Raw genomic sequence first — 8418 nt, 5'->3', positions numbered from 1 at the left:
TGTAGTCCACTACACCCTTTCAAATTTCAATACGTTTTCTCTAACTCTATTTACTTTTCAAGCTCTTGCAGATCTCGGTCCTATATAAACAAATTACTTGGTACGATGACACATTCAGCACTGAATTTACTATAAAAATCCCTGTCACTTGTAACTAGCCATTCTATATATTTTATTTTCTTCTATATATTGAGCATCTTAAACAGCCGTAATTACCATGGCTATTCAGAAGTGGCAGCTCTTTCTGTTCTTGCATATACATCTTCATGGTCTCATCCTAGCACAGCTGCCTCATTTAGTATACAGTGTCTGTGGTGAAAATGGTAACTATACTGAAAATAGTGCATACCAGAAAAATCTTAACTCGCTCCTCTCTTCCCTTTCCTCAAATATGGATAAATATGGTTTCTATAATGCTTCCATTGGTCAAAACTCCGACATGGTCAGTGCTATTGTGCTATGTAGAGGAGAAGTGGAGGTACAAAAATGTCGCAGTTGTGTCAATAATGTTGCTCAAAAGCTTGTACAATTATGTCCTAACCAAAGAGAAGCTTTTGGTGGCTATGATGACTGTATGTTACAGTACTCTGATCGATCCATTTTGGACACTACATCAGGTTCTACTCAATATCACTTGTGCAATCTTGGCCAGAATGCCTCAAAACCTGAGGAATTTAAGCAGGAAGTATTTAAATTATTGGATAGTTTACAAGGCCGTGCTATACATGGTGGTCCCCTTCGAAAATATGCTAGTGTACTCCTGATTTAGCTCCTCAGAATTGCTTCGATTGTCTAACTAATGCTATGCGTAAGCATCCCTGCAATGGAAAGAGGGGTGGCAGAATAGTACGCCCTAGGTGCAACTTCCATTATGAAAGTTACAGTTTCTTCGAGGATGTGGCATTGGAAGCTCCGCCACCTGCAGGTGAATACATTTTTATTGTTCTTCTGCTCGTCCCAACTTGATCAATGTCCAATTTTGATGTGACTGTTGAAAACATAATTAAGTAAATAAAAGCCCACCTTTTCAAATTGTCTAAGTTCCCAGATGAGATAGTAACACAATTTCAAAATGGTAATCGGTAGAGGAGAGCACAGCAAACAAGGTTCTAGATTCAAATTTCACTGTCACCAGCTATCAAGAAGAATTACTGCGTGTTTGGCTCATAATAAAGAACCAGGCTCACACTTAAGGAGGTCTGTTGAAGACATTAACTAAAGAAAAGTGCTGCACCATGTATAGCGGATCACACAATTCAAACATGACCACAAATTTTGACTTGTGTTAAGGAAGAGCATACTATATTATAGGAGCAATTATATTTGTGATATTTAATAAGTAGGAACAGTTTCTTAAATACCCTGAAAAGGGCAGTAAGATAAGTGAATTAGAAATTGGAAGATAAAAATAAAACAGTTCCTATAGGGAGGGATGATAAATAGCTCCAAAGGGGAAGGATGATAAAACAGTACGAACAATCATCATTATCATTGTGCCAACTGTTACAATTTTTATTCTTATTATTTGTATTTCTGTCATCCTGATGAGGAGGCGTAAAAGGAAGCCGGGTGAAAGGAATTCAGAGTAAGCTTAACTATAAACAAACAATAATTAAGGAAAGTTGAATTCTTATGACCATCTTTCACTAATTTGTTGTATGCTATTACTACTATGTTTGTGAAGTACACATGGGGAAGATATTAGCACCGCAGAATCCTTGCAATATGATTTTTCTACAATTAGAGCAGCAACAGATAACTTCTCAAATGCTAATAAGTTGGGACAATGCGGATTTGGTCCTGTGTACATGTGATAATATTAGGTTTACTTATTTTTGCATGAGTTTAACTTTACAACGTAAAAATCTTACACTATCTGTTAGAACCCGTATTTTTGTACAGTGGAATAATTCGGATTTATTATGATAAGCTAAGGACAAAATTTTTCGGGATACAAAGTCGGGATTCTTAACCTTCGATTTTATTTTGAGATATAAGTTGTGCATGAATTTATTGATATGGGACAATTAGGAAAACTTTGGGACCAAAAGGTGATAAATTGGAAGTGGAAATCATCCACAAATTCCATGTGGATCCGAGCATAGTGGATTGTGGTGCCCACACAATTTGTGTCATCTTTTGAGTGGAAACAACTCTTTAATGTGGGCCAAGGGACAATTGTGCAATTCATTAAGTGATAAAAAGATGACCACAATTCATTTACTTCATTCTCCACTTGAACAAAAAAAAAAAAAAAAAAAAGAAGCTCCCTCCATTGAAGCTCACGGACAAGAAGGCCAAAAATCATCCCCTCTTTTTAGCTCCTCTAAAATTATTCCATTGATGTAAACTCACTATATTGAGGTCCCTAAGTAGCGTGGAAGCATCGTTGGAGCGATCAACTCATTATTTTCATCTTTTGGAAACCCTAGGCTATTGGAAAGTTGAAGAAGGAAGGTAAGGCATTCATTATGTTCTTGTGTTATGAAGGTTATATTCATGTTTGTAGTATCTTATAGTGGTTGCAAATCATGAAATATAGTATGATTGGAAGTGGGTTGGTGTGATTGTGTGTGCTAGCCGTGTAAATGGGTATTGTGATTGGGTTGTTGAATAAATTCCTTGTAGCATGTTAAATTGTTGTAGTGTGTAGGATGGCTAAGAATCATCAATATATGTATATGTGTAGTGATAGATGAATATGGGTCATGCTATATGCCAAAGAACACACTAATGTCGCTTAGCGTTTTAATGGTTGTTGTGATGACTTCTAGTTTAGAAATGAAAGTTTAATGTCCCAAAGTGATATGGTGACTTGTTGCGGGCTGTTTTTGAGGCTGGTCGTGCATTTGACATGAATTGTACATTTTATGAAAATGACATCGTTATATTGTGGATTGTGACGCAAAAAAAAAATGGAAAAAAAATTGGGGTTGTTGGAATTATTATGTGAATTGTTTAGAATGTTCTTGAATGTTGTTAGTATGGGTTTGGGTTAATAATCAAATGTACGAACGATATTGTGGCTTTAAAGTAAGCCATGGAATTGAATAATTGGGAAGTTGTCGGAATGGCGTAAAGAGAGCTACCATTATTATTTTGCTTTTCGGATTGGTTGTCAATGTTACTAGGTTGGTTATTGTGGTTGTTGTTGTTGATTTTGAGCGAGTTAAATTCTCGGGGGTAGCCTATTTACAGGGGAAATGCTGCCCGAATTTCTATAGAATTAAGGGCGAAATTGGAATTTAATGGCCCAAAAAGTCTTTAGCTAATGTTTGCATTTTATGGCTTGTTTATAGATCGTGGGCAGCCCGAATCATAGGCTGGATTTGGCTTGAGTTTGGATGTATTGGAGAGCGTTTGAGGTATGTAAAGTAATCTTCCTTCTTCGGCATGCTTAGTTAAAATAGGCTATGATATAAGCCTCGAGGAAACTCTATTTCTCACAATCCGAGCATGTTTATGAATCGCATTTGTTCTTTGGCATCCTTGCCTGTTCATGGCAAAACATTGATCCTTTATGTTCTTGGAATCCATAATTTGTAAAGATTATTAGAAAGCTGATTTTGTTTTAAAGTTCATTCTTTAGCGATTCCAAAACTTCAAAACGCTCATAATTTCCTCAGAAAAGCTCGGATTGCTTTGAAATTTTCGTAGGGAGTTTGTATGATATTAAAATGAGTATGTTTTTCATAGGCGGGCTCAGTTCGGGCCTATACTCGTCCGTGGGTCCCGCGACGCCCTTTAGGTAATTTCGGTAACTTTGGGAAGAAAATGTTGTAATTATTGTTCCGATTTCAAATATGACTATTTTACTTATCTTTTGGATTTATGATGATTTTATGCATATGATTCCTCACTACTCCGCTCGTGCCCTATGATATCGTTCGCCGGTTCCCGGGCCGGTTCTGTTGTCGTGCGCTTTGTGATACATTCCGGTGTTATGCTGTGATTATGGTTCACCGTGCTCCTCGCTCGAGGGCCGGGTTCCACTTATGTTTGGCGTTATGCTGTGTTTGGCGTTATGCTGTGTTGTGATGTGTGACGGGGATTCGGAGATTTGAAACTTTCTGGTGTTATGCTGTGTTGTGGCGCCATCGACAGGCGGGCGACCACATTTTCCTGTGCCCTATGCATAATTTATACTTTGGAAATAAACATTTTGATATTTTTTTTATATGTATTATTTTCTATATATCTGATTCGATTATTGTTCAGATTTATTTCCGTACCTTCTGCTTTGCATACTCAGTACATATTTCGTACTGACCCCCTTCTCCGGGGGCTGCGTTTCATGCCCGCAGGTACGGACGCACAGCCTGGTGATCCACCTGTTTAGGACACCCTTTCTGCTATTCGGAGTGCTCCTCTCTTTCCGGAGCTTATACTTTTGGTATATATATTTTTATTAGTGCATTTGTATATATTCGTTCATGGGTACGGCGGGGCCCTGTCCCGTCATATGATTCTGTCGGTCTGTTTAGAGGTCTGTGGACATGTTTGTGGGTTAGGGTCTTTCTGTATGGATGTATGTACATGTCGTTTGGGCCATCCCATACGCCGAGGCGGCCGGTCCGCATATGTTGTTTGGGCGATCCTATACGCCGAGGCGGCCGGTCCGCATATGTTTATATATTGCTTGGTTAGCCCTGTGTGGCTTTTGTTGGTATTTTCTGCGTGCAGGGTATATTGGATAGTCCGTAAAACAAAGGAAACTCTGCCGAAATTTTTCTGGAAATTACATAAATTTGAAATAAAGCCTTGTCGGCTTCCGCCATATACTAGAATGAGTTGATAGAATTTGAGATAATATTTGATAGATGGGTTCGGGTGCCCAGATCGGGCACTAGTCACGGCCTACGGGGTTGGGTCGTGACACTATCAGTATATATAATTAATCATTCTTCCGATATGTGCTCGTCTACTTCAGGGTATACTTCCAAATAGGAAAAAAGTAGCAGTGAAAAGATTGACTGCAAATTCAGGCCAAGGTAATCTAGAATTCAAAAACGAGATTTTGTTGGTTGCTAGGCTTGAACACAGGAATTTGGTTAGGTTACACAGATTTTGCCTAGATCAAACAGAGAAACTTCTTATCTATGAATTTGTTCCAAATGCAAGCCTTGATCACTTTATATTTGGTATGTATTGCTTGACTTCAAATCTTTTAGTTGCCCTGAATCATGATCTTCTACACCGTCTACAAAAATTGAACTATTTATAAAATATGGAGCTTATTAGTCATTTCGTTTGTCCAATGGAACGCAGATCCGCTTAAACGTAGGCATATGCATTGGGAAAGACGATCCAAAATTATACGAGGCATTGCTAGGGCAATTCTTTATCTTCATGAGGATTCTAGACTTAGGATCATTCATCGTGATCTCAAAGCTAGTAATGTTCTATTTGATGCAGAAATAAATCCTAAAATCTCAGATTTTAGCATGGCCAGGCTATTTACAATGGATGAAACTCAAGGCAGCACAAATAGAATTGTTGGGAACTAGTAAGTTCAACAATTCTCACTAGATAGACTGTTATTTTTCATAACTACCTAATTTGCAGTATAAATTGCACCACAATGTTTTATTACTTCCCAAGTTCATTGAAAAATGTCTAAGTTCATTAGTGAGACATACAACTCTGACTTTTAACATTAAGTAGTTCCCTGTTTTGACAACTTATTTAGTTTTGCTGATCCCACTGCTTGGACTACTAAACCACCGAATTAAAAAATTTAGCTTTTTACCTTAGTCTGTTGATGAGAAAAGCGAAATACATATGTTCAACAAAAAGCTTTAGCAATTGAATCATATCTAAGTTGCGGAATGTTATGTAATTTTTTTTTGGTTTGCAGTGGATATATGGCACCAGAGTATGCAATGAAGGGAAAATTCCCTGTCAAATCAGATGGAGAATATGTGGGAAACCTTCTGAGCTATGTAAGTAGTAACCAATCCGATTAATCAACTATACCTTTCAAATTTCAAATTCATCGGGTTCAGGTGCTTATAAATTATTTTACTTTAAAATTAAAATGTCACAGGCTTGGAGGAACTGGCGTGAAGGAACAACTTCAAATTTCATAGATCCCATATTGAGGGGACGCTCAGGAATGGTTGGTGACATAATAAGATGCATCCACATAGCTTTATTGTGTGTTCAAGAAAATGCGGCTGATAGACCAACATTGGCTGTAGTAGTTCTCATGTTCAGTAGTCTCTCTCTTAGTCTTTCGGTTCCTTCAAGGCCTGCATATTACATGCACAATGATGTTAGCCCAAAGATTACACCTATTCAAGATTACAATTCAAGATCAATGCCAGAATCTAATCAACTAGCCAAAAATAAATCTAGGTGTTTATCACAAAATGAGATGTCCGTAACTGAGTTATATCCTAGATAATAGACTTGGATATAATTGCCCTTTTCTCAATGTCAGTTATTTGTTATGTTTTTCTTCGAACATTCATTAGTTTGAGATTGAGAATGATCGATTGATTGATGATTTAAGGATTCAATTTGGGGATATTCACAGAGATCGATAAACGCAATTACACTTCTAATTACAAAAGAACACGTTACTATTTCATTTTCAAAACATAGTAACAAAAGTTTCACATTATATGTACAACTTCCAACAAAACTTACAAAATTAGGTGTTTTTGGAGATTTTCATGTTACTAATCGCATGCTTTATTCCTCCTTTTTTTTTTAAATCTTCTCTCTCAGTTTTTTCAAGCACACCTCTAATGACTTCCTCAACTTGTTCTCCCTAATTTGTTGAATAGTTGAAGATAGATTTGAAGAACCATCATTAAAGACCCATTTGAAGCTTCAGTTTGAATATGAAATTCTTTTAGTAGTTATTTTGAATCGGTGTGGTTGGAATTAGTGGGAAACATTTGGACGAAATTATATACAAATTTTGGGAAAGATTGGAGGCAATTTAGAATGGTTTGGACTCTCAGTGTTGGAAAACATATTCACTGTGACGTTGTATGTCACGTCACACATGTATATCACTTATATGTCATATATAATACAAATGCACATGACAAACAAGATAGACAGCAGGGATACTAGTTACGTAGTTATACTCAAGACATACACCGCCAAGGCGCCAACTGCACCTGAGGTTTGCCCAAACCCACGTCTAATCTCCATGGAATCGCCCCAAATTTGAGATATAAGGTTGATAACGTCAAAATCCACTCCTCAAAGAGAAAGTGTACAGATTCGTCGCAATATAATTTACCCAACTATGAGTCAGGGTCGAATCCACAGGGAACAATATAAAGGTGATTTAAGCAAGTAAGGAATTATCGCTTTCTAAGCTAAGCCAAACACTTGATAATATTTTGGTTTTTGATTTAAAAACTAACAAAGCTAAACTAATCTAGAAAGCAAGTAAAATGATCAATGGCCACAAGCATGGATATTAGAAACTAACGATCCAATATATTTTATGATTTTACAACTAAAAGCGAGCTTATGTTAATAGATAATGATTTCTAAAATCTCATTGAAAGTCTTCCAATCAAATCAATGAATTTCTTCTAAGCTTTTCCAAGCCTTAGAGTGTGACATCAAGCGCAACCAATTGAATCTCAAGTAACTTTCCTATTCCTAGCTCAAGTTATTAGATGAGGGTTATGCCCCAAATTCTTGTTAATTAATCTTTCCCAACTAGATTTCCTCATCCGAGCTCAATCAAAGTAAATGGGCGAGTCTTAGGGTTAGTTACTCCCTTAAGAATCATTCAAAACGAGATTAATTAAAGAAACAATGATCCACTTCATTAGATATAAGCATCATTCAATACATAGGCATAACAAGAGTTTGATCCAAAACTTTAGCAAGGTATATTTTCATAAACAAGTTTCAAGTAATAGAATAAAATACAACACACTTAAATATGTAATACAAAGCAAGGAATTGAAGAAAAGGTTAATAAATTTATCATTAAAGAGCTTCAATCTTCTCCTCCAAAGGGTTAAGAAATTCTGCCAGTTTTTGCAAAACTGTCCAGTTTGGCCTCTTTTTTACTTTATTTTCACTTGGCTTCTTCCGGTGCTCTTCTCAATCATATAAACCTATAAAAAGGAAGTAAACGACATTAAATGCACTATTTTCTCAATCAAAACATAGCAACAATCTAAGATTAAAGAAGAAATAATTTAGTATATTACCAACTTATCAAACCCCCAAACTTAAACTACTGCTTGTCCTCAAGCAAATCAAATTACAATTTCCTTCAGAGGACTCCATTCAAAAGTGCACCAACATCATACCAAGTCAAAAAGGTCCACTTTAAGCACAAAAACAAGATTGGTACAAATAATTAGGCTACATGCATGTGAAACTTCAACCAATAACTCCTCATTTCAAAATACAATTTCAAAGAATGTAATGGAA

The 8418-nt window shown here is 36.5% G+C and overlaps 1 pseudogene; it reads left to right on the top strand.

Annotated features, from left to right (window-relative positions):
* The first annotated feature begins 217 nt into the window (after positions 1 to 217).
* On the top strand, positions 218 to 6406 carry LOC132623431 (cysteine-rich receptor-like protein kinase 44; annotated as a pseudogene).
* The last annotated feature ends 2012 nt before the right edge of the window (positions 6407 to 8418 follow it).

This window comes from Lycium barbarum, chromosome 12 (assembly GCF_019175385.1).
Source record: "Lycium barbarum isolate Lr01 chromosome 12, ASM1917538v2, whole genome shotgun sequence".
Taxonomy (NCBI): domain Eukaryota; kingdom Viridiplantae; phylum Streptophyta; class Magnoliopsida; order Solanales; family Solanaceae; genus Lycium; species Lycium barbarum.
This window is presented reverse-complemented; position numbering and strand designations above follow the sequence as displayed.